Below are 12,953 nucleotides of genomic sequence, written 5' to 3'. Positions count from 1 at the left end.
TTGAGTTCCACCTTCCTGGTCCACTTGCCAAATAAACACAACAGCCAGGTCTGAGCCAGGATAAAGTCAGGGGCCAGAAACCCTGATCTGGTTTGTCACATGGATATCAGGGGCCCAAGTAACTGGGCCACTTGGCATTGCTTTTTCAAGTGCATTAGCAGGAAGCTGGATCAGAAGCAGAGTACCCTGCACTGGAACAGATGTTCTGAAATGGGCCGCTGTCATTACAAGTGGTGGCTTAACCCGCTACATCACGATGTCATTCCCCAGGATGACATTTTTATATATGTTGACAATGTAAAATTACCATATCAATCTAATTAGGAAAAATATCACCTGAAATACTGTATTTGCACTGTAAGCATTTAAAAGCTGCTCATTTACTGCTGCTACAGAGCAGTGTTCAGGAACCATCAATGTATGAAGGAGTGATATAGGGATCTTGTTACCTTGTTACCTGGCAGGGTGTGGGTGGAGGCTGATTTCTAATTCATTCAATTTCCAAGGGCTTCTTATAGTCAGCTGACCATATAGGACACAGCAAGGCTCAAAGAATCAGAGTTAAAAGAAAAAAACCACAATAATGCAGGGAGCCAGAAAGCACTGACTGTAAAATGAAAGCAGACACATATAAATGAAAATGTATCCTGTTTTCCAGAACTGATATTTTTAAATGAACATGCTAGCATGTGATCTACAGATTCAGTTCTACCTCAATTATAATCCAATGGTACTTATTACAATAAAATATAAATCCTAAAATTAATGTACAACAATAAAAGAGCCTGCAGAGCTAAAATAATAGTGAGAAAGAGCATAAAACTGAATGTCTCACGTGCCCTAGTTCTGAATTATATTACAAAGTCACAGTATTCAAACAGTAGGGTACTGGGAAAGGCTGACACAGACTTTGTAGACACAGAATAGGGGCCCTGAGAGAAATCTACCATACATGATCTGTTAATTTTCAACAAGGGTCCTGAGAATAAGATGTGGAAAGGAGAGCCCCATCAATAACTGGTGCTGAGAAAGCTGTAGATCCACATGTAAAATAATGCAGCTGTACCCTTAACACACACTACAGCAAAGCCAAGCAAAAATGAATTAAAAGTGTAATACCTGAAACCCATACGGGCAGGGAGGCAGCAAGCAAGGAGGATCTGAGGTCTCCAGGCCCTCCCTGCAGTCCTGCATGCACTGCTGAGCTCCTCCCCAGCCCAGGCAGTGGAAAAGCAGAGCTCCTGCTAAACCAACTCTGACACCAGCATGGCTGCAGGCTCCAACCTGTGATGCTACTCCAATCCTGTACTGAGCCAGGCAATTCTAGGGCAAGGAACTGGGGAGTACTGAAGCCCTGCCCTGAGACTCCAGCCTAGTGACTATTCAGTTACACATGACCACAGACACTGCTACTTGTGCTTCTAGGTCCTGTCAAGGAATGGACCTCAACTCTGAGGAGTGCAGGCCACTCTAGAGTGTGCTGGAGTGCATCCTCTCACTCTTCATGCACATGAATCTTGCTTTTCTGCTACCTCCAGGTCATCATCAATTCCTTCTTGTGTCAGAGATAAGACTCTGGATATGGCTACCAACACCAAAAGCACAGGAAACAAATGCAAAATATCTAAGTGAGATAGCACCAAAGTGGCAAGGTTCAGCACAATTAAGAAAACACAATGTAAAGGCAACTGTGGAATTGGAGACAATATTTGCAAACTATATTTATAATAAGGGGTTAATATCCAAAAGATACAAGAAATGCCTACAACTCCATGATAAAATAATAAAAATCCCAATTCAAAAATGTTCAAAGAATCTAATTCACACTTTTCCAAAGAAGATATCCAAATGATCAACACATTTATGAAAAGGTGCACACCATTACTAATTTTCAGGGATATGCAAATCAAAACCACACCTGAGATATCACCTCATATTTTCTTGGAATCTGTTATCAAAAGAATGGGAGAAATGTAAGAGGGAAGAAAGAAAAGATAGTACATTTTTGAGAAAAACTAGAAGATGGAAAACATACAATATCATGGGAATGTAAATTGGGTGAACCCACTACAGAGCACAGTAGGCAGTTCCTCAAAACTGAATACAGGATGGCCTCATGACTCAGTAATCCAACCTGGATATGCATCCTAAGCAAAAGAACCAGTTCTTGAAGGGAAGATGTGTATGCATGGTCACGACTGCATTGTCACAATATCCAAGACATGGCAGCCACCTAAATAACCATTGCCAGATGATTGGTAAAGACAATGTGATCTATAACAATGCAATAATATTGAGACTTTAAAAAGAGGGAAACCTTGGCATTCACAACAACATGGACAAACATGAAGGGCATTATGCTAGTGAAATAAGCCAGCCATCCAGGAACCATCACTATGTGACCAGATTTAAGTTAGGAAGCTAAAATAGCAAATTCCAAGGAGTGAGAGAATATGAGTGGTTGTCAGGGGCTGTGCAGAGAGGGAAATGGGAGAGATCAGTCACACTATTAAATGTTCTGATTTTGCAAGATAAAGAAGGCCTAATTCTGCCATCCAGCACAGGGACTGTGGCCAACAATGTACTATTATACACTGGGGTAGAGCTTCTAAGAGATGTCCTTGGCGCAAATAGCTGTGATAATGACAACAAATAAAAATGGTAGAAGGAAAGTAGGGAGGTGAGGATGTGTCAGGCACGGACTGGTGGTGTTTACTTGCTGTGTATTTCCAGTTTCATCAAGTTGTGTACATTACATAAGGGCAGCACTCTCTACACATGTTCAATTTATCATGTGTCAATTTAACATTTTTCAAAGACTAAAAGTGAAACTCTTTCTTCTCATGAAGTGGTTTATAAAAACAGATGCAAAATTAATTACACTGAGAATGTCACTTTTGCTATGTAATGTAATGTGTCCACAGGAGTAACAGTTGAGGAAAGAAATCTGCATACAACATTATGGAACCAGTGAATTATTTCAGTAAAACTGTAAAACTGTACACACATAAAAGTGTAAAATACAAACTGTATTTTTAAAGAAACTGGTCAAAATATCCACAAATTATGTCTACCTTTAGTTTCTGTAAAATTTAGGAAAAAGCAAAAGGGTACTCACATTTTATATTTGGCAATGATATGCATAAGTATCTTAATAAAGCATGTGTAATTCAATGCGACACTATCAAAATAATAAAGAAACTCTGAACCTAATTAGAAAAATACTCCTTAAATTTATATGGAGTCATAAAAGACCCAGAATTGCCAAACTGAACCCGAGCTTCCCCCCTCTGCCCAAATCAATCTGGAGGCATCAAAACATCTTAATCCAAATGAACTACAAAGCTACAGGAACTAAGCTGTTTGCTACTGGCATGAAAACTGATACATAGATCAGTGGAGCATAACAGACAATCCAGAAATTAATCCACATACATCCAGTCAAATGATGTTCAACAAAAGTGCTCAAACCATACGTTGGAGTAAGGATAATCTCTTCAACAAATGGTGCTGGTGAAACTGGATTTATGTATGTAAAGAATGAAATTAGATCCATATCTCTCAACATATACAAAAATCTACTCAGGATCAAAGACCTAAATTTCTGACCTCAGACTATGAATATGATGGCAGAAAATAGGGGGAAAAATTCCAAGACATTGGGGTAGAGGACTACTTCTTGGACAAGACCTCCAATGCACAGGCAATAGAGCAAAACTAAACAAATGGGATCGTATCAAATGCAGAGGCTTAGCACAGCAATAAATGGTCAACAGTGTGAAGAAACAGCCACAAGAATGGGGGAAATAAATTTAATATAGTTATCTGACAATGGATTAATATCCAGACTATATCAGTCACTTTAGAAAATCAACAGCAAAACAACAAATACAGTTAAGAAATGTGTAATGGACCTCAATAGACAGTTCTCAAAAGAATAAATTACAAAAGCCAACAAATATTAGGAAAATACACTCAACATCGCTAGCTATCAGGGAAATGTAAATGACACTCACAGTGAGGTATCTTCCCCCCCCCCATCAGAATGGCTGAAATCCAAACACAGGGAGTAACAAATGCTAGCGAGGATGTGGAGAAGGGGGAACACTTATGCACTGTTGGTGGGAATGTAATTAATGCAGTCACTATGTACAACAGTACAGTACAGAGCTTTCTTAGAAAGCTAGAAGTAGACTTGCCATGTGATCCAACTATCCCACTTCTGAGCATGTACCCAATAGACGTGACTCATTGTATCAGAGATAGCTGCACTACCATGTTTAGAGCATCGTTGTTCATGCTAGCCAACATATGTAATCATGCAAGGTGTCCATGGTAACATAAATGGGTAAGGAAGAAAATGTGGTATATATATACAATGGAATATCCAGCTATAAAAAAATGAAATTCTACCATTTTTCAACAAAATGCATGCAACTGCAGAACAGTATACTGAGTAAATAAGGCAGACAGAGATTCACAGATACCACCTATTCTGCCTTATATGTGGGAGATACAGTTAAGGAAAATAAAAAGAAATATCACAATAAATGAATTATTATCATGTCAAAAGTGGGGCACAAAAAGTCTGATGCTATGAAAAATCAAGCAGGGACCCCAAGCACCTTGCCCATCACTGAGCACAAGGAGGAACCACACCATGCACTGTCTAGGGTCTCGGCTCTAAAGGCTCGCTCAGGAACTGGCAGCTATTAGATAATGGCATAGGAAAAAGAAATTGGGTATAATTCTTCTTTATACAAATGCATAAATTAGAGCTTATATGTTACCTTTTTTCATTAATTATACAATCAACCAAAACTGCTAACAATTAAACATTAAGAAAACATGAGGGTTGAAAACCAAGATATAGATTTCCATGTGTTGAATTTTGGAGTTAACATGGCTGATCTAGTATTTAAGGGAAAAAATGAAACATGCCTGCTATGTCATAGCTTCTCTGATGGGTGCTCCTATACTTGTGAATGTCTATGGATGTCATTCTCTTTTAGCTTCCTGTAGTCACTGGAGATTAGAAAGAAAGGAAATACTGGTAAAGCATTTTTACAATAAAACCCCCATGTTCTCTGTGATTCCAGATTGTCTTGAATGTCAGACAAACCCAGTGTCTTCTCATGCAACCTGTACTCATCATGTTCTCCACTGCACCTGTGTCTCTGAAAACCTTTCTCAGGAGCATTCTCCCCATTGCTCGTCTCAGCACATGAATGATGCTGCACTTAGGGGTCTGAAGTTTGGGCAAGAACTTATCCTGGAGTAGAAAGAAACCTTCAGGAATCCAGGGAGACAGGAGTTTGCTGTCAGTCCCTCCCATGTCAGACTCAGGATCTCCTGTTTCCTCCAGGTCAGACTGTCCACTCTAGGGAGCTGGGAACAGGAAGAGCCACTTTCAAAGAATTTCAGAGCTTCATTGGTGATTGTTAACGACAGCTTTTAATTGTTTTGGATAATAGGCAAGAGGGAAAGTTTTCATAAATATCCTTAATATCCAACTTCACTTTTACTGAGATTCAAGTTAAAAGAATTCTGCAGAAAGGTGAGATCACAAAGGCACAACTATATTTCTAGTGCTCCAGCTGCCTCCATCCCACTCCTTATAGCTGTGGTGACCTTCGTGCCAACACTTGTCATGGAAGCTGAAAGAAACTGGGGATTTTCTATGTTATGTGAAAGAGAGAAGCTTTAAGCAAGGAGGTGTCTCCAGAGTCTGGGTGAATGACCAGGTGAAAAAGGGGATTCTCCTGTGCTTGCTACTGGTCTTGTGCTCCAGCCCCACAAAAGTGGCAAGGATTCAGAGATGTGTGCTGAGCTAGCACAGGAGGACATGGTCCTACACCCTACTCCAATCTGTGTATGCATACATGTAGATATACAAAGTCAAATTAAATCTGCATGCTGTAAATCATTAATACTGGAAAAGTGCAAAGTCAGATTTACAAAGCAGGGCCAGTAAGAATAACACCAGCTGTGTTAACCCCACTATCTATTTACTCTGATGTGCGTGTCCCCATGTGTAGGACACTACAGGAGACAAACCCTGGCTGTAAGCTCAATGACAGATAAAGGCCCCCTGGAGGTCTGGCAGGGCCGACATTCCCTGTCCCTCAGCAGTAGAAAACAACCCAGCCTGGGGATTTCCAGTCCTAGCCCAGGGAATCCCAGCAGACAAGACGACCACAGCACACAGACAGCTCTCACTCACCTAAAGCAAAGCTTCCCCTGCAAGCTCAGCTCCAACTTCCTTTAAGAGAGAAACTCCTAGTACCTGACCTAGGCTGAATACAGGCATAAGGAAGGGGGCTGATTCACACAGTTTCTTAGAGAGGTCTTTGGTAGGAACCCCTTATGGCCAGTGGTCATCCATCCCCGGAATCTGGACCAGACCACCAGCCTGCTCCACATATCTTGTTTGTGGGAGCCCTGGTAGAATAAATACTTTTCTTACTTTTTCTACTTTCATTTAGATTAGTTCTTCTTTTTAACAGTCTATATATTAGTTAATTTCATAACATGTTGCCTAATCAGCAGATGAAAGTTCATGGAATATTTTTGCTCTTTTCATCCACATATTTTCATTCGGAGATATATTTAATTTTTGAGATACCCTTATTTTATTATAAATAAATATATTTAAAAGTATATAAATAAATATAATAAAATAATAAATATAATTTATTATAAATAAATATATTTATAAATATATAAATATAATAAAATAAGGGTATCTCAAAAAAGTTCTTAGGAAAATGAAATTAAGTGATAACTTTATTTTGGTGCAAAACATGTTTGAAATTCAAGGATGGTGGTTGTTACATGCATTTTCCACAAAGCTTTTGAATACCTCTCATCTGCATGGGTTTCACAATTTTCACTTTAACAGTTCTATCTTCAGAATCTACTCATTTATAATCTGGAAAACACATGATACTTCTCATAGTTAGTCACAGTGTAGTTCCTAATACATTTAACTCCCCCTGGACAATGCGATGGCACTCCAGCAGTAATCTATCAACCACCTGCAAACTTTTAAAATCTATGGTAATCATTTTAATGTCACACACACACAGGTCTGGAATTGACATCTCATTGAAATTCCACAGCTGCACACTTCTCTGGATCAAGAACTAGAAGGTGGCTGCCCTCCCTCACCCCAGGCTCCACATTTCACCCCTTAGCACCTCCCACATCCCCTGAGGATCACGATGGCAGACTGCCTCCAGCCATTGTGCTATGATTGAAACAACACAGCAATGACCTGTGTGGGCTTTTCTCATTTCTTATGTTGCTCATGACTGTAACTGTACTGTCACATTTGTCCAGATACTCATTAGCTTCTCTGCAGAAGGGCGCACGAAGTGAACACCCAACAACTGATTCATGCACAACACTGCTTAAGTCATTTTCAGGTTGGACTCTCAGGAACAGTGCCAGAAGTAAATTCTGAATTCGTCTTTTGGCGAACGTGTGTGAAGGTTTGTTGTGTGTATAAATGGTGGGGAGATCATTGGGCCATAGATTTACCTTGGTTTATCCTTTTTTATCTTTTATTTAATGATTATAAATTTCCAAAATATACCTTATGGATTACAATGGCTTCCTCCACCAAATTCCCTCCCACCTGCAACCCTCCCCTTTCCCGCTCCCTCCCCTCTTCCATTCACATCATGATTCATTTTCAATTCTCTTTGTATACAGAAGATCAGTTTAGCATATATTAAGTAAAGATTTCAACAGTTTGCACCCACATGGAAACACAAAGTGAAAAATACTGTTTGAGTACTAGTTATAGCATTACATCACAATGTACAGCACATTAAGGACAGAGATACTGCATAAGGTGTAAGTGCACTATGACTCCTGTTGTTGACTTAACAATTTGACACTCTTGTTTATGGCATCCGTAATCACCCTAGGCACTTGTCATGAGTTGCCAAGGATATGGAAGCCTTTTGAGTTCACTGACTCTGATATTTAGGCAAGGTCATAGTCAAAGTGGAAGTTCTCTCCTCCCTTCAGAGAAAGGTACTTCCTTGTTTGATGACCTGTTCTTTCCACTGGAATCGCACTAGTAGAGATCTTTTATTTAGGTCTTTTTTTTTTCCTGGCAGAGTGTCTTGGATTTCCATGCCAGAAATACTCTCATGGGCTTTTTAGCCGGATCTGAATGCCTTAAGGTCTGATTCTGAGGCCAGAGTGCTGTTTAGGACATCGGCCTTTCTATGAGTCTGCTGTGTATCCTGCTTCCCATGTTGGATCGTTCTCTCCTTTTTTTATTCTATCAGTTAGTATTTGCAGACACTAGTCTTGTTTATGTGATCCCTTTGACTCTTAGTCCTATCATTGTGATTGTGAACAGAAATTGTTTACTTCAACTAGTTAGATGGCATTGGTACGTGCCACCTTGATGGGATTGATTTGGAATCACCTGGTATGTTTCTAACTCTACCGTTTGGGGCAAGTCATCTTGAGCATGTCCCAAATTGTACATGTCTTCCTTCTCTTATTCCCACTCTTATATTTAGCACAGATCACTTTTCAGTTAAGTTTCAACACTTAAGAATATCTGTGTATTAATTACAGAATTCAACCAATAGTATTAAGTAGAACAAACAAAAATATTAGGAGGGATAAAGTATTAAGTTGTCCATCAACAGTCAGGGCAAGGGCTGATCCAGTCACTGTTTCTCATAGTGTCCATTTCAGTCCAACAGGTTTCCTTTTTGGTGCCCGGTTAGTTGTCACTGATCAGGGAGAACATATGATATTTATCCCTTTGGGACTGGCTTATTTACTTAAGCATAATGTTTTCCAGATTCCTCCATTTTGTTGCAAATTACCGGGTTTCATTGTTTCTTACGGCGGTATAGTATTCTAAAGACTACATATCCCATAATTTCTTTATCCAGTCTACTGTTGATGGGCATTTAGGTTGATTCCAGGTCTTGGTATTGTGAATTGAGCTGCAATAAACATTAGGGTGCAGACAGATTTTGTTTGCCAATTTCATTTCCTTTGGGTAAATTCTAAAAGTGGGATTGCTGGGTAGAATGGTAGGGTTGTATTCAGGTTTCTGAGGAATCTTCAGACTGACTTCCATAGTGGCTTGACCAGTTTGCATTCGCACCAACAGGGGGTTAGTGTCCCTTTTTCCCCACATCCTCGCCAGCATCTGTTGTAGGTAGATTTCTGAATGTGAGCCATTCTAACCAGGGTGAGGTGAAACCTCATTGTGGTTTTGATTTGCATTTCCCTGGTTGCTAGTGATCTTGAACATCGTTTCATGTGTCTGTTGGCCATTTGGATTTCCTCTTTTGAAAAATATCTATTGAGGTCCTTGGCCCATCTCTTAAGTGGTTTGTTTGTTTTGTTTTTGTGGAGTTTCTTGATCTCTTTGTAGATTCTGGTTATTAATCCTTTATCTGTTGCATGGTTTGTGAATATATTTTCCCATTCTCTCTTTCCATTCACTTGCCTGTTTCTTTTGCAGTACAGAAACTTCTCAATTTGATGCAATCCCAATAGTTAATTTTGGCTTTGACTGCCTGTGCCTCCGGGGTCTTTTCCAGGAAGGCTTTGCCGGTGCCAATATCTTGCAGGGTTTCTCCAATGTTCTCTAATAACTTGATGGTGTCAGGTCATATTAGGTCTTTAATCCATGTTGAGTAGACTTTTGTGTAAGGTGTAAGGTAGGGATCTTGCTTCATGCTTCTGCACGTGGAAATCCAGTTTTCCCAGCACCGTTTATTGAATAGACTGTCTTTGCTCCAGGAATTGGTTTTAGATCCTTGATCAAACATGAGTTGGCTGTAGATGTTTGGGTTGATTTCTTGTGTTTCTATTCTGTTCCATTGGTCTATCCATCTTTTTCTGTACCAGTACCATGCTGTTTTAATTACAACTGAGCTGTAGTATATCCTGAAATCTGGTATTGTGATGCCTCTTGCTTTGTTTTTGTTGTGCAAAATTGCTTTAGCTATTCGAGGTCTCCTGTGTCTCCATATGAATTTCAACATCATTTTTTCTAGATCTAGAAGAAAGTCTTTGGTATCTTGATTGGTATCACATTGAATGTATAAATTGCTTTTGGGAGAATGGGCATTTTGATGATGATTCTTCCAATCCATGAGCATGGAAGATTTTTCCCTTTTTTGGTATCCTCTTCTATTTCTTTCTTTAAGGTTTTGTAATTTTCATCGTAGAGATCTTTAACGTCCTTGGTTAAGTTTATTCCAAGGTATTTGATTGTTTTTGTAGCTATTGTGAATGGGATTGATCTTAGAAGTTCTTTTGCAGCATGGAATTGCCTGTGTATAAAAAGGCTGTTGATTTTTGTGCATTGACTTTATACCCTGCTACTTTGCCAAAAACTATGAGATCCAATAGTCTCTTAGTAGAGTTGTTTGGATCTCCTAAATAAAGAATCATATCATCTGCAAAGAGGGATATTTTGACTTCTTCCTTCCCAGTTTGTATCCCTGTAATTTCTTTTTATTGCCTTATAGCTCTGGCTAAAACTTCCAGAACTATGTTGAACAGCAGTGGTGAGAGTGGGCATCCCTGTCTGGTACCAGAACTCAGTGGAAATGCTTCCAACTTTTTCCCATTCCATAGGTGTTGGATGTAGGTTTTTCAAAAATTGCTTTGATTATATTGAGGAATGTTCCTTCTATACCCAATTTGCTAGAGTTTTCATCATGAATTTGTTGAATTTTATCAAATGCTTTCATAATCATATGGTTTTTCTTCTGCAGTTTGTTAATGTGGTGTATCACGTTGATTGCTTTGTGAACATTGAACCATCCCTGCATACCAGGGATAAATCTCACTTGGTCTGGGTGCATGATCTTTCTGATGTGTTGTTTCATTCTATTGGCCAGAATATTATTGAGGATTTTTGCGTCTATTTTCATAAAGGATATTGGTCTGTAATTTTCTTTCAATGCTGCATCTTTCTCTGGCTTAGGGATTAAGGTGATGCTGGCATCATAGAAAGAATTTGGGAGGATTCCAACTTTTTTGATTGTTTTGAATATTTTGAGAAGAATTAGAGTTAGTTCTTCTTGAAATGTCTGGTGGAATTCAGCAGTGAATCCAACTGGTCCTGGGCTTTTCTTTGTTGGGAAGGCCTTGATTACTGTTTCAATTTCCATCTCAGTTATGGGTCTGTTTAGGTTTAGTATGTCTTCATGATTGAATTTAGGAAGATTGCATGTGTCTAGGAATCTATCCATTTCTGATAGGTTTTCCTGTTTGCTGGCATACAACTCTTTGTAGTAATTTCTGATGATTCTTTTTTATTTCTGTGGTGTCTGTTGTTACATTTCCATTTTCATCTCTGATTTTATTGATTTGGTTCATTTCTTTTCTTTTTTTAGTTAGTTGAGCCAATGGGGTATCAATTTTATTCATTTTTTCAAAAAAAACAGCTCTTCGCTTGGCTGATTTTTTGCAATTTTTTTGATTCAATCCTGTTGATTTCTTCTCTGATTTTAATTATTTCTCTTCTCCCACTAGATTTGGGTGTAGTTTGCTGCAGTTTTTCTAGATCCTTGAGATGTTTTGAAAGCTTATTTATTTGGTGGCTATCCAATTTCTTGATGTAGGCACCTATTGATATAAACTTTCCTCTCAACACTTCTTTTGCTGTATCCCGTAAGTTTTGATATGTTGTGTTATTATCATCATTTACTTCCAGAAATGTTTTGATTTCTCTTTTGATTTCTTCTATGACCCAGTGTTCATTCAGCAGCATGTGGTTCAGTCCCCATGTGTTTGCATATGCTTTAGGGATTCCTGAGTTGCTCATTTCCAACTTCATTCCCCTATGGTCTGAGAAGCTGCATCGTATGATTCTAATTCTTTAAAATTTGTTGAGACTTGCTATATGGCCTAGTATGTGGTCAATCCTAGAGAAGGTTCCATGCACTGCTGAGAAGAATGTAAAATCTATAAATGTAGGATTTAGAGTTCTGTAGATATATGTAAGATCCATTTGGGCAATAGTGTCAATTAAATCTGCTGTTTCCTTGTTGATCTTCTGTCCGGATGATCTGTCTATTTCTGAGAGTGGAGTACTGAAGTCCCCCAGTACTATTGTATTGGAATCTAAGTCTCCCTTTAAGTCCCTTAACATACCTTTTAAATAAACCGGTGCCCTGTAATCAGGTGCATATACATTTAAAATAGTTACATCTTCCTGTTGAATTGAACCCTTAATCATTATATAGTGTCTCTCTTAACAGTTTTTGTGTTAAAGTTTATTTTGTCTGATATTAATATGGGTACACCTGTTTTTTTTGGTTTCTGTTGGCATGGAATATCTTTTTCCAACCTTTCACTGTCAGTCTACATGCATCTTTGTTGGAAATATGTGTTTCTTGTAGGCAACAAATAGTTGGGTTTTGTTCCTTAATCCAGTCAGCCAGTCTCTGCCTTTTACCTGGAGAGTTGAGTCCATTAACGTTCAATGTCACTATTGATAAGTAGTGACTTTGCCCTGCCATTTTCCCAAAGATATTTTCTAGCATATGCTTTGAGCTTCCTATGATCTTTTACTGGTAGGTGTTCTTCCTTTACCTTCTTTCATATTGATGCCCGTGTTTCTCTGTTTCTGTGTGTAGCACATCTTTAAGCATTTTTTGCAGAGCTGGACGAGTGGTGACAAATTCTTTCAATTTCTGTTTGTTATGAAAGGACTTTATTTAACCGTCATTCACAAATGAGAGCTATGTAGCATATAATATTCTGGGCTGGCAGGTTTTCTCTCTTAGTACCTGGGCTATATCTCACCATTTCCTCTAGCCTGTAGGGTTTCATACATCAAATACCCTCAATTCCACTCAGCTGTGTGGAATTAATTCTCTTTTGAGTAAAAAAAAAAAAGAGAGAGAGAGAGAGCATGAGCGAGAGAGAGAACAACCTGGGTGAGTCAC

This window comes from Oryctolagus cuniculus, chromosome 18 (assembly GCF_051225735.1).
Source record: "Oryctolagus cuniculus isolate XC-2025 breed Fujian yellow rabbit chromosome 18, ASM5122573v1, whole genome shotgun sequence".
Classification (NCBI taxonomy): Eukaryota; Metazoa; Chordata; class Mammalia; order Lagomorpha; family Leporidae; genus Oryctolagus; species Oryctolagus cuniculus.
The sequence above is the reverse complement of the archived record's forward strand: the minus strand, read 5'-3'. Positions refer to the sequence as shown.